Below are 26,232 nucleotides of genomic sequence, written 5' to 3'. Positions count from 1 at the left end.
TGGCCTGAACTGTCCCCTGGATTTGTCATTCAAGGATCCTAAGAACAGTATTGTTGATGACTCAGTCTTTGTTACACTCACCAGGGAGCACAGAGATCATTTCTTTTAAGGTTCCATCTAAAGAACACTTACCACAAGCCAGGCACTGTGCAAAGTACTATACATTCAATATCTTTTTAAGCCTCAGGACAACCCTATGAGCAGGTATTTTAATCTCTACATTGCAGATTAGGACACTGAAGCTCAGAGAGGCTTACAGATGTACTTCAGCTCACTCAGATAGTCAGGAGCAGACACATGATTTAAACCTATGTGTTTAGCTATTATATCCCGCCTATGGTAGATGGTCACCATCAGCAAAAGGGCTTTGCTGTTAGCTATTCCTGTCAGCTTATGCCTTGGAGCCCAGGGCTCCAGGTTTCTTTTCCCAACTGTGGTTGGCTTGAAGCTTTTGATTTGATAATTCCATATAGTAAGGTAAAGGAGGCATTAGCAGGATACCCAAAGATGTTTTTGAGAATTGTTAAGAACCAAGAAGAGCTGAACATGAACACAAGGACCATGTTATCTGAAACTGGAGGAAAGGGGATCCTTGTTATATAGTGGCAGAAAGCTCTGCAGAATTGTATCTTGCAATTACGTGGAAAGTAGAATTTGGAAATGATGAAATGGTGCGTTTAGCTGAGGAGTTTTCCACCAGAGTGCTGAACATGTAGGCTGGTTTCTTTTTTGTTGCATATAGTAAAATGTGAAAGGAAGGAGATAAATTGAGGGAAGAAATTTTTAAAGCAAAAGGAACCAGGACTTGGTGATTTGGGAAATTCTCAGCCTATCTGGATTGCAAGAGATGCTAAATTAAGAGACCAGTAGATAGAAAATTGTGTTTTCAAGAAAAAAACCGAGACTGTGGCTGGACAAATTTTGCTAATACCTCAGAAAGATCAAAAGGTCAGTATTCAGTCACACAAGAGGTTCTTTGAAGAGGTTAAGTATCTTCAGAGAACGATTGGGACTGTATTATTTTCCTGGGATCACCAATTATACTTGTAAACCAGGGATGAGAAATTTGGGTGTTTTCTAGGTTCTTCTCTTAGTTCAGTACCCTCCTCCATTGCTATACTGAAGCACATTCTCTTTAATCAGTGGTGCCTTTTTTGGGATGGAACGGGTTGGTGTCTGTTAGATGGTGATTCTCTTTTGTTGCTGTGGGACCCTTAATTTCCACAAGGTACCAGAGGGGTGCCTCCTGATCTGTACACTCTCAACCCCTTTCCTTTTGATTTGCCAGATGCCAGTTTTCCCAACTGAGACCTGTTTTTAGTATGTTTCCACTTGGGGTGGATTTTCTCCTTCTGGGGTTTATTTTGTCCAGTACCCACCACTCTTAGACCCTCTCTCCCTTCCCTCCCCTCCCCACTGTGCCCCTCCCCTCTCCTCCCTTCTCTCTTATATTCTCTGCCCTGACTCTCCACTCTGGATTTGGACATTTATTTCTTTATTTACAAGCAATCTGAAGTTCGTAATATTTTTTGACTCCTATATTGTTGGTGTGGATCATGAGCAGTTGTATTTGCTCTCCTTGTTAATGTGTATATTTTTGTAGGAGACGGAGAGATTCACATTTAGGTGAATTATCTTATGGCAGGGATTTTCAATCTTGGTATCCTTGACATTTTGGGAGAGATCATTTTTTATTCTTGGGGACTTCCATGTGCATTCTAGGGGGCAATGACAGGTTGGAATCTAATGGAGTAATCACAGTTCAGACATACAAAATGGAGTGTTGGGGGGGGGCATTGAGGATCTGGTCTTAGACACATCCCTGCACCAATGAGAACTTGAACTTTCTGTGAACTGTACTAAAGTCAAGGACACTACCAGCTGTTTTTAAAATAGCATCTGCCAGCTGCAACCTTGTAGTCTGAAGGTTGTTCCCTCTTGTAACTATGCAACTATTTCAGACCCCAACCAATCCTTACTTAACAAGCACCCTTACTTCTTGCTGGCTCCAATTATAATTCTCGATAAACATCTCATGTAACTAACTGTAACCTTGAGGTTTTTGCCTTTATAAGCACTCTCTATTTTGTAGTCCAGTGGAACACAGTTCAAGTGCTTCTTGAATCTGTGTTTCCCAGACGGCAGTCCTAACGAACCCCAAGTAAACACCTCTTTACTTCAATCAGGTCTTCATTTCTGAAATTTTGGTTAACAGACGTTTAGCAGCACCCCTGGCCTCTACTCACTAGATGACAGTAGCAGCCATCTCCCCAGTGTGACAACCCAAGGTGCCTCTGGAGATTGTTACACTTCCCCTAAGAGGCAAAATCACCCCCACTTGATCACCACTGTCTTATAGGGACTCTTTCTATCTCTTTTTGCTATACTTCTATACTTTATCAGAGATTTTCTCAACTTTATTTTTCATTTCTGTCATCATGATTTAATATTTGTTATTGCTCTCAGAGTGTTCCTTTCTAAAAAAATTAAAATGACATCTGTATTTTTTCCATGAATGCAATATCTTTTCTCTTTTAAAAGCATTATTTATAGTTGTTTATTATTTTTTAATATTTTATATTAAAATTTATTTTTATTTATTTATTTAATTTTATTGAAGTATAATTGATTTACAATGTGGTATTAATTTCTTCTGTACAGCAAAGTGACTCAGTTATACATATATATATCCTTTTTCATATTCTTTTCCATTACGGTTTGTCGCAAGATATTGAATATACTTTCCTGCGCTATACAGTAGGACTTTGTTGTTTATCCATTGTATATCTAATAGTTTGAGTTATTTATTGTTTTGATTGTTGCTTTTACTAGCTTTGTTTCCTCTAAGTTCTCTTGTCCTATTGCTTTATTTTATTCTTTGTCATCCTGTTAGGTGAGTTGTTCTAATGTCTGATCACACTTGGGTAATAATTCATACCTAAGAGTAAGGCACTACAACACTGATTAGAACCCGTTTGTGTGTACATGGGGCATATTTGGTGGTCTTCATGTAGGATAATTGGATAGTGATCCAATTTCATTGGAGAATCCCTAATATCAGTATCTATGGGTCTTTTCACTTGACCTGATTAGTTTTGCCAGAGAGGATGTGGTCAATTTTCTGCTTGCCAGTTTGGACGGGGCTCAAGGGAAGGGGCCAGGACCGGAGGGTTGGGCGGTGTGGGGGTTATGGTCTCACCTCTCAATGTGTAGATTTTCCTTTCACGTCCCTGGCTTTTCAGTAAAGCAATTCCCAAGCTTTGCCAGGTTCCTCTGACACCAAATCCTTCATTGTTTAATTCCTTCTGAAGGTAAACATGCACTCTTCTACTGCGATATAGAAGGAGATCTGGGGCTTGGTTGCCTCGGATTTTGAATGGATTCTCCTATTTTCAGTCCTGTTCCCTACCGTTTTCTTAGAGATACCTGATGCCAGCAGTTCTCGAGCATTGCATACTTCTGTTTGCTATTGTCTATTCCCAAAGGGCACCTAGCTTTTAGCTTTCTGTTGTCTTCTTGGCCAATTGCCTCTTATCTGTTTTTCAGCTCTTAAAACTTTTTTTTTTTGTAATGGGAAAGAGTTGAGATAAATGCAAATATACAGCAGCCTTTTGTGCAAATAAGTGAATATATTTATTCCATTGTGTTCAACTGGAACCCCAACATCTTTATTATAGGATATTGGTTCACAAAATGTCCTTGGACCAGCAGCATCAACATCTCCCTGAAATTTGTTACAAATGCAATCTCTTGAGCTCCATCCCAGACCTCAGGAAACAGAAAACCTGGGAGCGGGGCCCAGCAATTTGTTATTACAGCCTTCCAGGTGATTCTGATGCACTCAAGTTTGAGAATCACATCATCGAAGACAATTAGAACTTTCTAAAAATCAAGACATCTGTCTAAACAATCTATTACAAGATCTAATGTTCTTTCCATTTTTTTTTTTTTCTTTCCATTTCAGGCAAACAATTTAGTTTTTCAGTTGTTTGGTTCCTATGAGCTCATTTCTAAGATAACTGAGAATTGAAAGGGCATTTTAATTTGAAATATATTTGACTTTGCACATTTGCTATTTTTGTAATGTCTTTTATTTTATAAACAAATATTTCAGTAGTCCCTAAAAGGCTGTTTATATTTTTAGAATCATTGTTTATTTCTGTTTTTCCTCTATACCCTATTTAACTACATTGCCCTCTATAACCCCTTAAATTGAATTCAAATGCATTTCAAGTATTTGTTTCAACGTTTTTTGAGTCCTTTTCATTTTTGTAGTTATACATTGTAGAACGCTATATATTCTAGAACTCTAATTAAAATTCCTTGTTTACCCCCATTTCCTCTCAACTCATTTTCCAAATGTCAATGTCTTCAGCTTTTCTTGCCTCAATTTTAAGTGACCTAACAAGAGTAAATATTGAGATGACTTTTTTCCTTTCCAACCTGGAATATTTGTTACTATTTTCAGAGTTACAGAAAACGGGATGCGCTAGAGAGCCTTTTCTCTTACTCGTACTTAATGTTTGCCTGTCTTTGTTCTCACTGTCAACAGCTTGAGCCAAGGAGCACAAACATATCCAGATCTCAAGAATCTACAACCTGCGGTGTGATCTTAGTGATGACGGTGGGCATATCAGTGCCCCCTGATGCCATAGCTGGCTTCAAACGCAGGAAAGGAAGCACCAGGGAAATGCTTCTCAGAATAAACTATCTTAGTGATTACATTTGTATAAACCTATTTGCAGTTTTTCCAAAAATACAGTAACTGACCTTAACAATTCTGTGAGTCAGGTAGGGTCAGTTGTGTCTTTATCTGATTTACAGATGAGGAAACAAGCTAATTAGGTAACTGGGACAAGGTTTTTATCTTAGTTTACTAGGGCTGCCATAACAAAATACCACAGACTGGGTGGCTTTAACAACAGGAATTTATTTTCTTGTAGTTCTGGAGGCTAGAAGTCCAGGACCAAGGTGTCGGCAGATTTGGTTTCTTCTGAGACTTCTCTTCTTGGTTTGCAGATGCCCATCGTCTTGCTGTGTCTTAGCGATCTTTTCTCTCTGTGCACGTATCCCTGGTGTGTCTTTCTCTTTGTGTCCAAATTCCCTCTTATAAGGCCATCATTCACACTGGCTTAGGGCACACCTAATGGCCTCATTTAACTTAATCACCTCTCTAAGGCCCTGTCTTCAAATACAGTCAGATTCTGAGGTTCTGGGGGCTAGAGCTTCAACATATAAATTTTGGGAAACACAATTCAGATCATAACAGAGCTAGTAATCAGTGGTTCTTCTGAGCGCAAGTCCAGCTCATTCTAGTTAACCATGATAGAGGAGAAAGCACAAGATGAAGACAGAGACAGATGAGGGAAGTAGAAAAATGAAAGAAACAGTCCATATTAGGACAAATGCCAATCAGGATGGCTTCAGGCCACTCTCCAATGAAACTTTCCCTTGTCTCAGTCTTTCTAAATTTTTTTAGATTTCTAATTTATTTTCCTTTTTTTTTTTTTTTAAATCTTGTTCTTACCTAGGAGATATTTGTGCTTCCTTTTTTAGCTCTATTGAAAAGCTTTTAATACTGTTCTCTGGCTCAGCCTGAGCTTTTATAAGTATAGACCCAAAGTGACTCTTTCAAACTCAAGCAAATCCTCATCTAACTATTTTTAGGATGTCTGTTTCCTAAAAGCAACATAGAATTTTAGAAGTCTGTGATGATTATGGCTTTCAGGTGCTGGAAAGTCTTGAGTTCCACATAGAGGAACACTCATCCCCCTGAAGTACTCCCTGTCCTCCTGTTGTACTGCTAAAAGTTTCAGGGTTTGTGAATTAACATAGTACCAGATTCTCTCTCACTGCAAATTCCCAGCCAGTTTTCTTCCTAAATATTTTAGGATTTTAATAAAATAAGATTTTTCTCTGACTGGAGACAGTGAGAAATTACCCTTCTTTTCCCCAAAGTACATAATAGAATTTAAGAATGACTGAGATTCACTAAGCCTTTGCACAAATACACTTCTGAGTCAAACTTTGCAGAAAGGGACATTTTTTTAGACTGTGTGTTTTACTTAAGAAGCACAGAGGTGCCAAGAGAGTAAGGTTTTAGTCTTTGTGACTATGAACATTTTCAGAAATTTTGTCTCCTTAGATCTCTTTCCCTTTTCTTAAACTATGCACAGGAGTCATTTGAGGATCAAATTTAATGCATGATACATTACAGCCCAGGTTTTAAATTAGAATTTCTGTAATTGTGAACCTGGTCACATCAGAATCCCTTGGGGCTTACATGAAAGTCACTTGGTGCGTTTGTTAAAAATGCATATATTGGGGGCCACCCTAGACTTCCTGATTCAGATTCTGGGATCTGCATTTAACAAGCACCCAGTAACTCTTCCACACCCAAGTGTTAAGAAGTACTGCTTTGAATGAGAGCCTGTTAAAATGAATCTTTATTCTGCTTTTTTTCTTATTCTAAATGAAAATCTGCTTTTAATATTGACACATGGATGTAGTAGAATCAATCCAGTCTTTTGTGTATCTAAAGTGTACACCCTGCGCCTGTGATTTATGTCTGCTAGATATTTGGTAAGTGCAACCCAAGGAATGGAGTGCTTTAGTTTATTAGAGGACGCAGACACATGTGAATGAGTCCTTCTGCCCTTCAGGCTTTATCCCATCTTGGTCTTTTTCTTTTGGGAACCAGTTTTCTTTGGTAACCCCTCCGTGCATAAATAAAGCAACAGACTAATGGCTCTTGCAAAGTTTGTGGATACTTCTGGGGACCCCTCATGATGGGTAACTTCCTACTTGAGGATCTGCTGATTTAATAACTGTAGTGGAAACATGTTCTGCTTCCACTTGTTCTGTGACTTCTTGAACCCCACAATCCACAGCGACATGTACTGGCAATTATATTAGCAGGTAATTCAGCTATACCTTCTAAGATTATAGGCTGTGCCTACTTACAAAAGACTAATGACTTGTATTCCTGAGATTTCACTGTTTTTGTGATTTCTACTCATACAAGGAAGAGCTGAAGCCTTCTTCTCTTCCCTACCCCACAAGTGTGTAAATGGTCTCGGAAGCTTCTGTATTTCAGGGATTCTAGAGGCAAATGGTAAGGCAGCTCTTGGGGAAGATTTGGTTTAGGAGCCCTGTTTTAACTGATCATTCATTGGACTGATCATTGAAAGAACAGTGAAAGGTGACTCCAAGGTCTGAGCCTGGATGACTGGGTCATCCTGTGGGTGGGTGATCGTATGAGGGTAGGTGGGTTTTATGGAGGAAACATCCCGGGAGGACATATACAACAGGATGTCCAGAGAGGGGGATACTGCCTTAGATGTTTGGTAAAGTTAGGCCTTCAAAGGTGGGAAAGGTTTGTTAACAGCTGCTGAAAGGAAGAGAACAGGAAGTCAATACAATGACTAAAGAATTGTCAGCCCTATTGTGGGTTTCACTAGTTTTAGATACCTTGGTTTTGGAGTGCAATAAACAGAACAATTATAGAACTATCTCTTGCTATACTCCAGGACGAGAACATGTGAAATGATTCTCAAGACTTTTGCCTCTTGGTTGTTCCTCTAACTGAAGCTATTGATTCTAGTCATAGAGGTTCTAGGTTTTCAATCTATTATAAATTCCAACAGCTGGTGGAATAGCTATAAATAGGGGATGAAAAGGTCTTGGACACATTTAATTGATAGTGAAAATTACTACTCATTACTACTCTAAATTTTTATAGTAAATCACTACATGAACACAAATGTGATGAAACAATGAAAGAAAATAAAAGAAAAAACAAAATTAAAAAAAAGACTAAATCTTAGCATTTCCCAGGTCACTCAAAGATGCAAATAATTTTAGTTTGGCCCCTTCCACAGTGAGATAGCAGCAAAGAATACATAGGTTTTTTCTTTTCTTTCTAAGACAAAAAGATGTTGATCAATTGACAGGTCTTTATTATCTAGAAATATCTGATTACTTTGAGTTAATACACAGGATTCAGTTCTATGTCATCTAGATCAGTACTATGCAATAAAATATAACGTTAGCCACATGTGCACTTTAATATTTTTTAGTAGCCTCATTTAAAAAGTAAAAAGAAATAGGTAAGATTAATATTAGTTATCTATTTTATTTATTTAACCTAATATATCCTAAACATTATCATTTCAACATGTAATCAATATAAGATAATCATTGAAGTATTTTGCATTTTTTTACATACTAAATCTTTGAAATCAGGCATGTATTTTTATACCTGCAGCACATTTTAATTTGGACTTTCCACATTTGAAGTACTCAAGAGCCACACATGGCTATTGGCTCTTATTTTGGACATCTCAGATCTAGAAGAGCCATGTATTTCATACTGAAGTAAAATATTACTATGTGTTTGCAAGACTGCTTGCTACAGTTTGGTAATATACTTTGGGATTTTCCCATGTCTCTTTGAAGTCCGCCTAATTAGAAGCATCTAAGCTACAGTGTTTTACCTTGAGGGTTTTTAGGGATCAAGTCTAAAACCATTTTCTAAAATGGATTTCCTTTGTGGAAGACAGGAAAATCACAAGTGTTTGAACAAATGAGTTTGTTTTTCTTTTTGTTTGACTTTAGAGACAGTAAATTTTGAATTTTAAGCTAACATTTGCATGGTACTTTTTTCCTTGTGAAACAGAAAAACACTAGTAATCTTTGAAGACTTGGGGAATTACAGCTAAAATTACAGCTCCATGTTAGATATGTTTATGTGATTATAACACTTGCTTCAGTGTATTGGGCGGGAGTAAAGCCTCCCAGGGATATTCTACATCTCTATTCAACATGGAAGTAGCTGGGTGATTTCCTTGCTCTCAGGAATGAGTAGTATCAGGAAAATCCAGTGGACTGTTGGGGCTATTTGGACAGAAACAAGGGACAAACAAATTTTGTGTTTGGGTGGCACTCTGAGTCACAGTCAGATAGGGCTTTCAGTAGATGCCTTCACAACTGGATGGTATTTATTATTTATTTAACAGATAATTAAATAATGCTTACCAAGCACCAAAGGCTGTCCAAGTACTTAATAAATATTAACTCACTTAATCCACATGACAACCCTTGACATAGGTACTATTATTATCCCCAGTTTACAGATGAGAAAATCAAGGCACAGAAGGCTTAAGTGCCTCGCCGTGGTCTCATAGCTAGTAAGTAGCAGAGCTGGGATTTAAACCCAGACTTCTGGCTCTACATTCACACCCTTCCCTCCTCTGCTCCTATCAGCTGCTCCAGCCGGTAGTCACTGAGGGCTTCTCTCCAGACCTCTTGGCAGATGTACATGCCCCACTCTCCTGAAATCCTGGGAAAGAGGTCACTGAGATTATATTTTCACCATCCCCTCAGCATAAGATATTGAAGCAGAATTTTAAGCTATCAAAAATAAAATGGCCACATTTAAAAACTTATGTGAGTTTCATACCTGCCACACAAATACAATTTGTCAACATCAATAACTGGCCTCTGGAGTCGGTTTTGTTTGTACGCAGACTCTTCAGTTCTCCGGAACTCTGAAGAAAAGTGGGTTACCATAGTGCCACAAGATGGGACTGAGGATCTTTGGGGCTCAGGGCAGAGAGGAAGCTCCTCTTCTATCACCTCCAGTGTTGCCTAAACGTGAGTGGCAGTTCTCCTTAGCTTTTCCTGTCAAAGGGCAAACAGACAAGTCAGGCAGTGTCTGAATGGGAAGCTCCTTCTATTGAATATATTTTTGGAAGAGCTAAGATTGTGTGTAGTTCAGTACGAGTACAAGTGTTGTATATGGGCTAGCCCAAGAGGGCAAGGGTAAAAGGCTTAGAAACTTCTGCAACAATGTCAAAAGATGTAGAAACTTAAAAAAGTTTTCCTTTTGTATAACTTAAAATGGAAGTCATGCCAAATCACCCCAGTATTATTTTTAACTGCGGACACTGAGCTCAGTGGCTTCTGTAGCTGCCTAATTGAGAACATGATTATTCATTTATCTCCCATTTTGCGTAAGGAGCTGTTTGCCCTCATGTTGAATTATTTCACACAAAGTTCCAAATGCAATGGAGTTTTCACAGTTGTTGGGGAGGGCTGCCAGGCGCCTTGACCCAGATGCCCTGTACTGTAGTATTTTTCTCTGAAATCTTTCTTAGAATACAGCCTTATTGATAGTTTTGTTTGTTACAGAAAAAGGTGAAAGGACTGTATTGATGGGAACAGTTGTTTTTAGACACATAAAGAATAATTTATCTCTGGGGAGGACTGTGAGACCAGGGGTGGCTAAGTTTGAGGTTGCATAGACCAAGAAAGGCACTAACATAAATGGACATGATTAAAGTGACTAACGTATTAAGCAACTGCACATTCCAGGCACTATCCTAAGTTATTTCCACTTATGTTACTAAAACTGCACAAAACTCTATCAGTTAGGTACTATTATCACTGCCTTTTCAAAACCAGGAAATTGATGCTCAGAGAAGTTAAGTAGCTTGCTTAAGGTCACACAACACATAATGTCAGAGCTGGGATTTGAACACTGGTTTGTCTGACTTCATTCTTCTCTCTATTACATTACACTGATAGAACATGGAATTAACTTCAACGTAGGAGACAAGAATGTGTGTGTACTGGGAGAGAGAGTTGGTCTAGACAGGGTTTGGCAAGCTTTTTCAGTGAAAGACCAGATAGTAAATATTTTAGGCTTTGTGGGTCACATATGGTCTCTATTACATAATCTTCTTTGTTTTTCTTTATAATCCTTTAAAAATGTAAAATCCATCATTTTAGCATTTGGTCTGTATGAAACCAGGTGACACGCTGGATTTGGCTTGTGGGCTGTAATTTGCTGATCCTTGTTCTAAAAACTTCTTAGATTGATGTACTCTAATAATGAGTATAATTTTTGAAAGGAGATTTGAAAACCAGAAATTCCTATACTTATCTATGGCATCTTCTAACTTCAAGTTCTTTGTTAGTAGGGCAATAGTGCTGCATTCTTAGAAAGTTGAAATATTTCACTGAACTTGATAAAGTATAAATAATTCATATGATTACAGGCATATCTTCATATATTTAATTTATATATGCATATATATACACATGTATGTATATATACAAATTGATATATATGAATTGATTTCCTAATCTAGTACCCAGTCTATTTTCCTATAGATTATACATTGGGAAAAACCAAAGTAGCTATGGAATAAAAATTTGATGTATATTATTGAGTTTCAGGCTGGGAAGCCCTAGGAAATTACATCCTTATTTCCTCTTTCAGGTTTTAACCGATCAACATAAAAGAGTCTGATGAAGATCAAAATGTTGGCTTTGTTACTGATAGGGCTATGTGGAAGAACATAGTTTTTAGGTGTGGGTTTCTAATCATTGAACTTGGAAATTAGAGAGAATTATCCACCTAGTCTTAGGCTGTACTGGATAACTGCAGCCCTCCCCACACGGGGCAGAGTCTTTCCTGTTATGTACCGTATGCCTCTGGGAGGGTGGACCAAGGCAGTGTCTTTGCAGGGAGGCAGATCTGGAAGACAGGAGGGATGAGTTCTGCACATCCAGAGTCCCCCTGCCCTAAACTTGACCACCACCCCAAGAGAGTCAGAAGCAAGAGGCGTAGCCTAAGATTTCCAATTAAGGTACTGGTTTTATTATCCAAAGTGGAGACCCCGAATGGAGGAACTGATGCTCCAGTGTGAAAGGTACATGGATAATCCAGGGGACACGGGTTCGAGCCCTGGTCTGGGAAGATCCCACATGCCGCGGAGCAACTGGGCCCGTGAGCCACAACTGCTGAGCCTGCGCGTCTGGAGCCTGTGCTCCGCAACAAGAGAGGCCGCGACAGTGAGAGGCCCGTGCACCGCGATGAAGAGTGGCCCCGGCTCGCCGCAGCTGGAGAAAGCCCTCGCACAGAAACGAAGACCCAACACAGCCAAAAATAAATAATAATAAATTAATTAATTTTTTAAAAAGGAGGGGATAAGTTTAAAAAAAAAAAAAAAAGCTACAACGGAGGTTTCAGCCTCTTGGATGCCAGGCTGCCCTGAGATTCTTGGATGTGTAGATTTAAATGTTTTTCATCAAATTTTGCCTGGAAACTTAATCCCATATACTATTTTGGTCTGATTTGTGAATTTATTTAAATAGCATTTGAAAGGCATAAAGTTGCATTTATTTTACATTTAATGGTAAGTTGCATCTGTTAACCTGTATTTTTTTTTGTTTGTTTGTTTTTTAAAGAATAGGAAACAGCAGTGTAGGGAACTGGGCAGGACTGGGGACCCCATTATGGTTAATAGGTACCGACCAAACATCCTCACACCGGAAAGTAGTATCAGTGCTTCCTCAGGAGGGGGCATATGCTGCCTTCCTGTCAATTTCCTATTAGCCCTGTGTCTATTTTCAGCCTACAAAAAAGTAATATTTTTGGTTTTTCTTTGAAAATGTGGTCAACAAGGAGACCATTTATTTTGAATGGCAGGAAGGCTGTGTATGAGGCCAGAGAGCCAGAGATGAGTTTTTTCTTATGTCATTTATTTATTCACAAGAAATGGTGGTGAATAGCAGCTGAGCATCGGAAGGAATAAGGGCACTTTGAGTTTGGGGTCATCTTAGGTAATACATGGCAGAGACAGAGAACTGATAATAAATCCCACCTCTGTCATGGGAATATAGTATAGGAGCTTTAGGGTGGTTTGAAATTAGTTTTTGCTCAAGGGGTGTGATTTCAGAAATTCACGTTTGCCTATTTGGTTATGAATCACAATAATTACACTTGAAATCGATTATTGCTGGCTAAAGTGTCCCTGCCTGGTCCCCTGAGAGTGGCTCCTCCTGTTCTTTGCTCTCCTTCCACATCTTTGAAGAATTATTCACCCTATGACAGTTCCCATATTAGTAACGAGGTAGCCTCAGCTTTTTGCTTCTTTCCTCTTTTCTCTGATATACCATTGGAATTGATTTACCTTAATTTACACCTTCACACTTCACCCCAGACATAAATACCTCAAGACTGATCATGCTCTTTTCAGTGGATTTTTAACCTTTCTTTGGTTAATATATTTATGACAAGGGTCAGAGACACTTCATTCAAAAGCAGCAGGGGGTCTGATGATTCTGGGAGTGAAAGATTCTTTCTTGCTGTTTAATTTAAGAAAGTTGAAGACAAGTCAGCGGTAAAAGTGAGGCTGGAGAACAGAGCAATCTGAGTTTTGGCAGCATTACTTGGTTGCTCAGCAGGGCTGAAATGATTTAGTAGAGCATAGATGATGTAAAGTAATAAATAGGCAGGGTCTGAAAGATCAATTGATGGGTTACACACAGCAGACATGCAGCCCTCCTCCTGGAAATGGGTCTCCTCTCCTCTCCATCCTAATAGAGAGGGTGAGATGTCATCCAGCTGTCACATTGAAATATGCCTTTTGGTAACAACTCTAGAATGGTAGGATATTTAAATGCTTTGTGTGAGAACCTTTTACTCTTTTCTCCTTAGTACAATGATTGGGAATGGAGGGTGAGTTATAAGCAATAAAAAAGATGAAGAAATGACAACTTCCCCATCACATGTACCCTTCATGCAGACTCACAAGATGGTGCAGCTGTTTTACAAAGTAGAATTAAATTCCATTAGCCCCAGAAATGAAAATATTATGCGTGTTGCTGGGTATAAGTCTGAATAGTTAGTTGCTAAAGCGCTAGTCAGTACAGAAATTTCTCTTTAAACTACTGTGTATCCAACAATATAATATAGTAAATCTATATTTATTGTCTGTGAAAAGGCTTTATGAGACATTTGTTAAGAGAGAAAAAGGTCATCAAATGGGATGAAAACTGTGATTCTACTCTGTAAAAAGCATACATTAACATATGTTTAGAAATATATACATCAAAATATTAATAGATATTAAGAGTACTTATCAAGGAGAGGTAGGATTATGAGAAGTTTTGTTTTCTTTGCATTCTAATTTTTCTATAAAGGAGATGTCTTGTTTGTGTGATAAGAATCTTTAAATTAAAAAGAAAATTCCTAGGCAGTTGAGTTACCTGTCAATGGTTCATAAATCTGAGGTTCCTTTATGAATTCCATCCGAAGCATAGAACCTTTGCACAGAGATTAGCGGAGGCTTTGTAAGTCAGACTTGCCATTTCTGAAGCTGCTGCCTCCTCTCACGGCTTGAGGGCCTGAGGGCCTGAATAGGGGAAAGCTTCTTAGAGGTTTCCCCCGGCCCTAGTCAGGGCTCTTACTCAACTGCTTACCATTCTTGTGACAAACTAAGTCATATTCAGTAGGGAGAAGACATGAGCTTGGGAATTACTTCTGGTGAAGACCTTCCCTCCTCCACCTGTCCAAATGTGATTGAGTTCCAGTTTCTCCACCTCCACAAATCTTTCTTTCATGTCTCTAGAAAGGACAGAAGTAGTTTTTGTCCTATGGCTATTTTCATTAAAAAGAAATATGTAGGATGACCAGCTCAGAAATGAGGATGTACTTGCCTACTTAAATGCATCACATCTCTTTATGTTTTCTTCACTCGCTCAAACAGCTGTCCCATAGAGCAGGGTGTCCATTACTTTCTACTTGAGGGTCACCTATCCCTAACCTACCTCCCCAGCCTCCAAGAACCCAGGCTCATTCATTCGAATGGGAACTGACTCTGTCCACCAGAGGCAAGCAAAGGGGACTGGAGTCCTCCACAGCCATGTCTCTTAGAGCCACAAGGTATTACTCTTGAAGTTGGTTCCTGAGGCTGTGGTGCCTGGTCCCTCTATGGGAAACAGTGTGCCCAAGCTGGGATTCCAGGATAACTGTTTTCTTAGTATCCTCTCACAAACTTGACCATTGTTTCCCGAAGTACAGGACATAGCCATCTGTTCTTTCTGACCAGACCACCCTGTACCAAGCCCTTGAACCTGAGTCACCAACCTAGACTCTCCAGAGAAATTGATTTCATGGAGATTTTTGTCTTTCCATGGCACAGTGTCTTGGTCAGAGCCTCCCTGGTCCACTCTAGCAGGTAAACCTAGCTTTGAATGTCAGAAAGCAGGGATGCCATATGAATACTTCTCATCTCCTTTCTCCCAGTGCTCTGGGATCCTCCTGTGAAAGAATCTAGTGGGAGGTTGGTCAAGGTGACTAGGCTTTCTTTGTTTGGTTTGCTAATTTTTGATGATCCAAGTTAAGTTCCTACTCTCCCTTCCACAGAGACTGGGGAAAGGGGTCCTATCTTTCTGGATGATTACATTTCAAAAGGATGGCTTCCAGGTCCTTGAGAAAGACATTCCTGAGTTGTAGAAGATTTACATCTCAAAGGGTCAGAGAACGAATTTACAATTACAAGTTTCTAATGTAAATGCTCTAAGAAAAGTATGCTCAGGTGCCTATAGTCAGGAAGTAGCCTGTCTAAAGTTTAGTCAAGTCGAGGGGACTATTAAGGCTGTCTTGGTGAGTAGCAGCCTTGATGTAATCACAAAAGTTCTATCTCACCACCCCCTCACTCTCATCCTCCAGTGGGGAACTACTGTCTCGGTATCTACAGCTCAGCGAGACTCTGAGAGTGAGTTTTCTGTAGCAGGGGCTAACAGGGTTCTGCCTTATAACAAATTTTGTCATATAATCGATCACAGCATAAGGTGCTGTTACAACGTTATGGTAATCCTCTTTGTGGGGAGTGGATACTTCATATAATGCTTTGGGTACAAAGGAAGTTAAGAAATTATACCTCCTTAAGGACATGCTAAACTGTAAGTTGGAGAGTCTATATTTTTTTGTTTTAGTGACAACTTTGTAGGTTTTCTTCTGCAACTTTATAAACAAGCTGGCGCCAATATTCCCTCTGCACCTCCAGGTTAGTAACTCAAATAAAATTTATTTCACCACAATGCCATTTCCTATTGTATATGAGTTTAAAATGTGGTACACTGTGTCTTCATTTGCTTTTATTCAATGGTTAAAGAAACGTATAAGGGTAGTATAGTCATTTTCACAATATTGGTTCTTCCAATCCAAGAACATGGTATATTTCTCCATCTGTTTATGTCATCTTTGATTTCTTTCATCAGTGTTTTATAGTTTTCTGAGTACAGGTCTTTTGCCTCCTTAGGTAGGTTTATTCCTAGGTATTTTATTCTTTTTGATGCAATGGTAAATGGGATTGTTTCCTTAATTTCTCTTTCCAAAGCAATCTACAGATTCAATGCAATCCTGATCAAATTACCAATGGCATTCTTCACAGAATTAGAACAAAAAATTTTACAATTTGTATGGAAACACAAAAGACCCCGAATAACCAAAGCAATCTTGAGAAAGAAAAACGGAGCTGGAGGAATCAGTCTCCCTGACGTCAAACTATACTACAAAGCTACAGCAATCAACACAGTATTGTACTGGCACAAAAACAGAAATATAGATCAATGGTATAGGATAGAAAGCCCAGAGATAAACCCATGCACATATGGTCACCTAACTTACAACAAAGGAGGCAAGAACATACAATGGAGAAAAGACAGCCTCTTCAATAAGTGCTGCTAGGAAAACTGGACAGCTACATGTAAAAGAATGAAATTAGGACACTCCCTAACACCATACACAAAAATAAACTCCAAATGGATTAAAGACCTAAATGTAAGACTGGACACTATAAAACTCTTAGAGGAAAACATAGGAAAAACACTCTTTGAGATAAACCACAGCAAGATCTTTTTTGACCCACCTCCTAGAGTAATGAAAATAAAAACAAAAATAAACAAATGGGACCTAATGAAACTTAAAAGCTTTTGCACAGCAAAGGAAACCATAAACAAGACAAAAAGACAACCCTCAGAATGGGAGAAAATATTTGCAAATGAAGCAACAATGGATTAATTTCCAAAATATACAAACATCTCATGGAGCTCAATATCAAAAAAACAAACAACCCAATCAAAAAATGGGTGGAAGACCTAAACAGACATCTCTCCAAGGAGGACATACAGATGGCCAAGGGGCACATGAAAGGATGCTCACCATCACTAATTATTAGAGAAATGCAAATCAAAACTACAATGAGGTATCACCTCACACCAGTTAGAATGGCCATCATCAAAAAATCTACAAACAATAAATGCTGGAGAGGGTGTTGGTGGAAATGTAATTGATACAGCCACTGTGGAAAACAGTATGGAGGGTCCTTAAAAAACTAAAAGTAGAACTACCATATGACTCAGCAATCCCACTGCTGGGCATATACCCTGAAAAAACCATAATTCAGAAGGACACATGTTCCCCAATGTTTATTGCAGCACTATTTACAATAGCCAGGACATGGAAACAACCTAAATGTCCAATGACAGATGAATGGATAAAGAAGATGTGGTACATATATACAATGGAATATTACTCAGCCATACAAAGGAACGAAATTGGGTCATTTTTAGAGATGTGGATGGACCTAAAGTCTGTCATACACAGTGAAGTAAGCCAGAAAGAGAAAAACAAATATCATATATTAACACATATATGTGGAATCTAGAAAACTTCAGATGAACCAATAGGTACAGATGAACCTATTTGCAGGGCAGGAATAGAGACGTAGACATAGAGAATGGACATGTGGACACAGTGGGGGAAGGGGAGGGTGGGGCGAATTGGGAGATTAGGATTGACATACATACACTACCATGCATAAAATAGATAGCTAGTGGGAACCTGCTATAAAGCACAGGAAGTTCAGCTTGGTGCTCTGTGATGACCTAGATGGGTGCGAGGGAAGTCCAAGAGGAAGGGGATATATGTATACATATAGCTGATTCACTTCATTGTACAGCATAAACGAACACAACATTGTAAAGCAATTATACTCCAATTTTAAAAAATTTATAAATAAATAAATGTGATCAGTGCTACAAGGAAAAAAAAAGAAACATATAAGGGAGTTGGTAAAATTTATTAGACTGATAGATTTTTATAGGTTATTCTGAGTTCCATATAACTATTGTAAGATCCACATGGGGAATTATGGCCAGAATTATTAGCTCTGTTTAGATCAAGACATAGTACAGAAATCTCTGTCCAATTAGGAACTCATTCCATTGTCTCTCTCTGCCTGTCAAGTCAGGTTCTACAAACAAGAATATTTCCTGAGTCCCTTCATAAGGGACATCCCATGTTGTTTGATCTGTTCAACACCAGTGAGAAGTAACTTGGTATTTTCATTGCTAAAAACTCCCTTGCAAAGTGTATTGACACTTCAGTCATTTTGGAACCAAATCAACAAATAATGAGTGTCTCTGTTCTGTGAGACCGACCCACACAGTTCTTGCTTGCAAACGACTCTGTATATTAAGAGCCAGGATATAGACATGTGGATAGCGAGGTCATGATGGACTGCTTAAATAAATGTTCAGAATATCAGCAGAGATTTCACCTTGAGGTATGTGACTAGTTACAAAACAAACTCTGAAGATATTAAGTATCACAGGAGGTGAGAGGATGGAAGAACATGTACAAAGTGGACCTCGTGTTTCTTGCCAAGCCTGCTTTGTCTTTCTCTCAATCTCTTTTGTATAGGGCAAACATCCTTAAAAATTTCCCCATGCACATACCTCTTTCTTCTTGCCTGTTTTCCTATGCTCATCCTTCACTGCAGATAAATAGAGCCATTCTTTTTTGTTTTAATTGAAGTATAGTTGATGTACAATATTATATAAGTTACAGGTGTACAATATAGTGATTCACAATTTTTGAAAGTTATACACCATTTATAGTTATTATAAAATATTGGCTATATTCCCTGTGTTGTACAATATATCCTCTTAGCTTATTTAATTAATTTATTTATTTAAAAAAATCAACAGTCCTTTAAATCATTAAATAAATCTGTCAATATTACAAGAATATCATTTGCCTTTTTTTAAGAAACAAACTCTAATTATGATGACATGATACAGAGTAAGAATAAATCTGATTCAAATGTTAAGATAAAGGTGGAATGTAAATGTTTGCCTTGTAGCTTATTTTATGCATAATAGTTTGTACCTCTTAATCCCCTACTCCCATATTGCCCCTCCCCCCTTCCCTTTCCCCACTGGTAATCACTCGTTTGTTTGTTCTCTATATCTGTGAGTCTGTTTCTTTTTTTCTTATTGTATTCACTAGTTTGTTGTATTCTTTTAGATTCCACATATAAGTGATATCATACAATATTCGTATTTCTCTGACTTATTTCACTTAGCATAATACCCTCCAAGTTAAACAGATCCTTTCTTGAACTCATTGTCATACATAATGCTTCTGCCTCTACACCAGTGCTCTGCTCTGCTGGAATGCCTTCATTTCAACTCTTTCCTTCTTTTGCTCCCTCTACCTTGCTAACTTCTTTTAGTTAAACTGCATAATGAAGTTTCCTCCACCTTTTCCTCTATTCAGGCCTTCAATGGTTTGGTTGGTGCCCTCCCATGTTGGGAAGAACCATCTACTTTACTCAGTCCACCAATTCATATGCTAATCTCTTTTGGAAACACCTTAGTAGATACACCCAGAAAGAATGTTTAATCAGATATCTGAGCATCCCACAGCCCAGTCAAGATCACACATAAAATTAAGCATCACAGGCAGCATCAGTGTAACAGAACTCAGGTTCGGCTGCTGGCCACTCAAAAGCCAATACTTGAGAGGCAAGTGTTGGCAGAAAGGAAGGTTGCTCTAATCAGAAAAGCTGGCAATCTGGGGAGAAGGTAGACTCATGTTCCAAAAACAGCTCAGTAGATTCTGCTCAGGGAAAAAGGGGGCAGAATCTCAGTTAATCATTGAGGTAGGAGGTCAAACTGCATCATTTTCCATTGTGTGCAGGCTGACTGACTCCTCATGATCTTTCTTCAGATGTTATCTCATCTGTGTGGTCTGCCTACAGGATTGCTAAGTGGGCTGCTGCGGGTAGAGAGCTGGTCATTCTTTAACTACTTAATTCTTCATTTCTACTTCTTTTAATCTAGGAAAATAATCTACAGGTTAGGCAAAGTATTGTGTGCATTTATTAGAGCATTAAGTCAGGAGTTAGGTTAAATGTTACATGGTGATCTCATTTCTATAAGGTTTGATCAGAACAGAAATGGGCAAACAGGAAAGGGGCAAAAGAGCTGCTTACAAATCCCTACTTGTCAAACATCATTCCATTTCTATGGGATTAGGGATGAAAGTCTGTCTTCTGTAACTTCGTGCTGACATAGGGTGTCGTATTCTTAGAGTGGAAGATGTTGACATGGGTCTGTAGCATCTCTTTGCTGACCATTTTAGTTGCCTGCTTACATATACAGGCAGAGCAAGCTACAATTATTTTGATGCCCCCAAAGATATAGATTATTATGAGTAGTAAAGTTAATGCCATTCTCTTGAGGCCAGTACTTGGAACTGTGCTAGCCATAGAAGGAACAGCTTATGTCATGGCTACAATCTGGTCATCATGCAGTTAGCTTTTCTCTCTCTGGTGGCAGCTATAATATCTGTAAAACAACGAAGAAATGTGCATCAGACACTGAGTCTCTGACACTATTGTCCTAATCATTAGCTGTTTGAGTCTGATACTTTGTGACTCAGGGAGGGCTGAGAGACTTCAGCTTTTCTACAAACAAGAGGCAGGGGACATGGAGGGGCCTTTGTACTTGGCGGGGATGGCTCAGAGTTCTCTTCTGTTTCATCAGCATCTTATGGAGATTGTTAGAAATAAAAATTATTGGGCCCCAACCCAGACTTACTAAAGCCTCGTCTCTGGGAGTGGGGCCTGGGAACCTATGTTCTAATGTGCTTTCCAGGTGGTCTTCATGTACATAAATGTTTGATAAATTCTGCTTTGAAATGTTCTGCTCTGTCCTCTTGATGGGGTGCCTCCATCCCCAGGCTTTAAAACTCTCTGCCCTGAGTCTGTTTCCAGAACTTGTGTGGGTCTCTCCCCCAGGTCCATCAAGGGGCTGTGGATGAGCATGGACATGTGAAGGTGTCCACACACATGTATGCCAGGTCCCTTGCCAGACAGCATGAAGCTGAGGGCAGGAAGAGAAGGGCAGTGAGCCACAGGCTGGGGGCTGGTTTTTCTGTTCTTCTAGTTCTAAATTTGAACCTACCATCTGGGTCATTTTGAAGTTGAATTTATTAAGATAGCAGTAGAGAACATATTTTATTTAACTGTTTGCTAGCTTGATATATACCATTTCGACATTCAGATACATGGTATGAGGGTCTCTATTTCTGACCTCTGCCCAGGCCTGCAAATATTAAGGTGGAGCCTGCTGTTAAGTTTTACTATTAGTTTCCCTTCTGTGTCTTCCACTAGGCTGGAACTCCTTGGGAGTAAGGACTGGGTTTTATTCGCCCCTAACTCCATTGCCTCCTGCAGTGCCTGGCATAAGTGACTTAGCAAATGTGTGCCAAATGGTGAATAAATAAATGAATGCCTTTGTGAAAATCGGTGCTGTCAGGGAAACCTTTTTGGGGAGGTACTGGCCCCACATGGTGTTTGTTCTTTGAGCAGGACCAGTGAGACCACTGCAGGCAGATGGAGTGTCCTCAAGCAGGCAACACTCTCTGCTATTATAACATAAATTGTTAGAATTAGGGAAAATAAAGGGGTTATAACATCGACTTGATATCATCTGATGGAACTGATTCATCAGACCAAATAAAGCTAAGCGGGCTTTAAAGTCCAAGCAAGGTGGCAAAGAGAACCAAATGCCATAGATTAATTAGAAGTAATGAAAACAGCTATCAAACTAGTCTAAAATCTTGGCTTACTACAGTTAAGTGTTCAATACAAACTAGTTAAATTAGCAGTTCCCAGGTGTTGGCTTTACAGACTGTATAAATTATGCATTGAGTCAAGAAGCTCTGTCCATACCAGGGCCTTATTTTGGTGGTTCTTTTTGTTCTGTGGTTTCCTGTGTGGCATCTGTTTGTCTTTTTCTTTTAATTAAAATATAGTTGATGTACAATATTATGTTAGTTTCAGGTGTACTACATGATTTGACATTTGCATACATTATGAAATGATCATCATGATAAGTCTAGTAACCATCTGTCCCTATACAAAGTTATTATGATATTATTGACAATATTCTTTATGTGGTATATTGCATCATTGTGGCTTGTTTATTATATAACTGGAGGTTTGTATCTCTTAATCTCCTTCACCTATTTCAACTACCTCCCTCCGCCTGCTCCCTTCTGGCAACCACCATTTGTTCTCTGTACCTATGAGTCTGTTTTTGTTTTGTCTTGCTTGTTATGTTTTTTAGATTCCACATATAAGTAAGATCATGTGGTACTGGTATTTCTCTGCCTGACTTACTTCACTTAGCAAAATACACTCTAGATCCCTAGATCCATCCATGCTGTTGCAACGGGCAAGATTTCATTTTTTATGGCTGAGTAATATTCCATTGGGTGTGTGTGTGTTTGTATCACATCTTCTTTATCCATTCAAGTATAGATGGACACTTTCTTTCATATCTTGGCTGTTATAAAGAATGATGCAGTGGATATTGGGATGCATATATATTTTTGAATGAGTGTTTTTCTTTCTTTGGGTAAATACTCAGAAGTGAAATTGCTGGATCATATGATAGTTCTATTTTTAATCTTTTGAGAACCTCTGTACTGTTTTCCATAGTGGCTGCACCAATTTACAATCCCACCAGCAGTGCACAAGAGTTCCCTTTTCTCCACATCTTTGGCAACACTTGTTATTTCTTGTCTATTTGATAGTAGCCGTTCTGACAGGTACGAGGTAATATCTCATTGTGGTTTTGATTTGCATTTCTGTGATGATTAGTGATGTTAAGCATCATTTCATGTGTCTGTTGGGCATCTGTATGTCTGCTTTGGAAAAATGTCTATTCAGGTCCTCTGCTCATTTTTTAAGCAGGTTTTTTGTTGTTTTGGTGTTGAGTTGTATTATTTCATTGTATGTTTTGGATATTAACCCCATATTGGATTATTGTTTGCAAATATCTTCTTCCATTCAGTAGGTGGCCTTTTCATTTTGTTGATAGTTTCCTTCACTGTGCAAAACTTATTAATTTGATGTAGTTCCACCTGATTATTTTTGCTTTTGTTTCCCGTGCCTGAATAGACAGATCCAAAAAAATATTGCTAAGACCAATGTTTTCTTCTAGAAGTTTTATGATTTCAGGTCTTATTTTAAGTCATTAATCAATTTTGAGTTTATTTTTGTATATAGTGTGAGAAAGTAGTCCAGTTTGATTCTTTTGCATGTAGCTGTCCTATTTTCCTAACACCATTTATTAAATAGACTATCTTTTCACCATTGTATATTCTTGCCTCCTTTGTTGTAGATTGACCATTTAAGAGTGGCTTTATTTTTGGGCTCTTTATTCTGTTCCATTGATCCATGTGTCTGTTTTTGTGGCACTACCATACTGTTTTGATGACTGTAGCTTTGTAGTATAATTTGAAATCAGGGAGCATGATACCTACAGCTCTATTCTTCTTTCTTAAGATGGTTTTGGCTATTTGGGGTCTTTTGTGTTTCCATACAAATTTTAGAATTATTTATTCTAGTTTTGTGGAAAATGCCATTGGTATTTTGATAGGGATTACATTGAATCTGTAGATTGTCTTGGGTAGCATGGTCATTTTAACAATATCAATTCTTCCAATCCATGAGCACGATATATCTTTGCACTTATTTGTGCCATCTTCAATTTCTTTCATCAATGTCTTATAGTTTTCTGAGTATAGGTCTTTTACCTCCTTGGTTAGATTTATTCCTAGGTTTTTTTTTTTTTTTTGATGTAATTGTAAATGGGTTTTTTTTCTTAATTTCTCTTTCTGATAGTTCGTTGTTAAAGTACAGAAATGCAACAGATTTCTGTATATCTGTATATTAATTTTGTATCTTTTGACTTTACTGAATTCATTTATTAGTTCTAATAGTATTTTTGGTGTTGCTTTTAGGATTTTCTGTATGTAGTATCATTCATCTGCACAGTGACAGTTTTACTTCCTTTCCAATTTGGATTTCTTTTATTTCTTTTTCTTGTCTGATTGCAGTGGCTAGGACTTGCAATGCTGTGTTGAATAAAAATGGTGAGAGTGGGCATCCTTGTCTTGTTCCCTATCTTAGAGAAAATGCTTTCACCTTTGCACTATTATGATGTTGGCATTAGTCCTTTTATGTTGAGTTATATTCTCTCTATACTCACTTTGTTGAAAGTTTTAATCATAATAGATTTTGAATTTTGTCAAAAGTTTTTTCTGCATCTATTGAGATGATCATGTGATTATTATCTTTCTTTTTGTTAATGTGGTATATCATGTTGATTGGTTTGCAGATATTGAACCATCTTTGCATCTCTGGAATAAATCCCATTTGATCATAGTATATTATCCTTTTAATGTATTGTCGAATTCAGTTTCCTAATATTTTGAGGATTTTTGTATCTATGTTTATCAGGGATATTGGCCTGTATTTTTCTTTTTTTTGTAGTGTCTTTGTCTGTTTTTGGTATCAGGGTAATGGTGGCCTTATAGTATGAATTTGGAAGTGTTCCTTCCTCTTCAACTTTTTGGAATAGTTTGAGAAGGATAAGTATTAACTCATTTAAATATTTGGTAGGATTCCCCTGTGAAGCCATCTGGTCCTAGACTTCTGTTTGTTAAGAGTTTTAATTTTTATTTTATTTTACTTATTATTTATTATTTTTAATTTTTTTTAAAAAAATAAATAAAACATAATGGTACTAAAAGGTTGAAAGTAAAAGAATTGGAAAAGATATTCTGTGCAAATATAAACCAAAAGGAAATTATATAATAACAGATACAGTAGACTTGAAAGCAAAAGCGTTGCTAGAAATAAACAAGGGCACTTCATATCAACAAGTCCAATTTACCAGGAAGTTTTAAATTTGTATGTACTTAACTTCAAATTATATAGAGCAACAGAGCTACAAGGAAAAAATAGACAAATTCACTATCAAAATAGGAGATTTAACATACTGCTGTCATTCATTGATAGAGGATACCTCTTTCAGAACCAGTAGACACCCCCCAAAAAAAAATTAGTAGGGATATAAAAAACTTAAATAACGTGAGCAGCAAATTTGATTCAACAAGCAGATAAATAGTCACTATACTCCAAAACGTTAAATTACAAATTATTTTCAAGCACACTTGGAACATTTTTAAAACTGACCATATTGTGCTATAAGGCAAATTTTAACAAATTTCAAAGTATTAAAATTATACAAAGTGTGTTTCTTGACTTGTAGTTAAGCTACAAATCAGTAACAAAAAAGTAACTAGAAGTTATGAAAAACACTACTTCTAAGTAACCCACCAAAAAACAAATCACAATTGGAGTTAGAAAATAATTTGAACTGAATGATAATAAAAACATTACATACCAAAACTTGGATGTGACTAAAGCTGTGCTTACAGGAAAATGTATAGTCTTTTTTTTTTTCAAGGTAACAGTAGTGTTGTTTTTTTTTTTTAAATTGCACACATGTCTATAAACCTAATAAATAGGTTTTCTCTATTTTTTTTTTATACAGCAGGTTCTTATTAGTCAACAATTTTATACACATCAGTGTATACATGTCAATCCCAATCGCCCAATTCATCACACCACCTTCCCCACCCTCCCGTGGCTTTCCCCCCTTGGTGTCCACACGTTTGTTCTCTACATCTGTGTCTCAATTTCTGCCCTGCAAACCGGTTCATCTGTACCATTTTTCTAGGTTCCACATATATGCATTAATATGCGATATTTGTTTTTCTCTTTCTGACTTACTTCATTCTGTATGACAGTCTCTAGATCCATCCACGTCTCAACAAATGACCCAATTTCATTCCTTTTTATGGCTGAGTAATATTCCATTGTATATATGTACCACATCTTCTTTATCCATTCGTCTGTCGATGGGCATTTAGGTTGCTTCCATGACCTGGCTATTGTAAATAGTGCTGCAATGAACACTGTGGTGCATGTGTCTTTTTGAATTATGGTTTTCTCTGGGTATATGCCCAGTAGTGGGATTGCTGGATCATATGGTAATTCTATTTTTAGTTTTTTAAGGAACCTCCATACTGTTCTCCATAGTGGCTGTATCAGTTTACATTCCCACCAACAGTGCAAGAGCGTTCCCTTTTCTCCACACCCTCTCCAGCATTTGTTGTTTGTAGATTTTCTGATGATGCCCATTCTAACTGGTGTGAGGTGATACCTCATT

Source organism: Eschrichtius robustus, chromosome 15 (genome assembly GCF_028021215.1).
Source record: "Eschrichtius robustus isolate mEscRob2 chromosome 15, mEscRob2.pri, whole genome shotgun sequence".
NCBI classification, from domain to species: domain Eukaryota; kingdom Metazoa; phylum Chordata; class Mammalia; order Artiodactyla; family Eschrichtiidae; genus Eschrichtius; species Eschrichtius robustus.
This window is presented reverse-complemented; position numbering follows the sequence as displayed.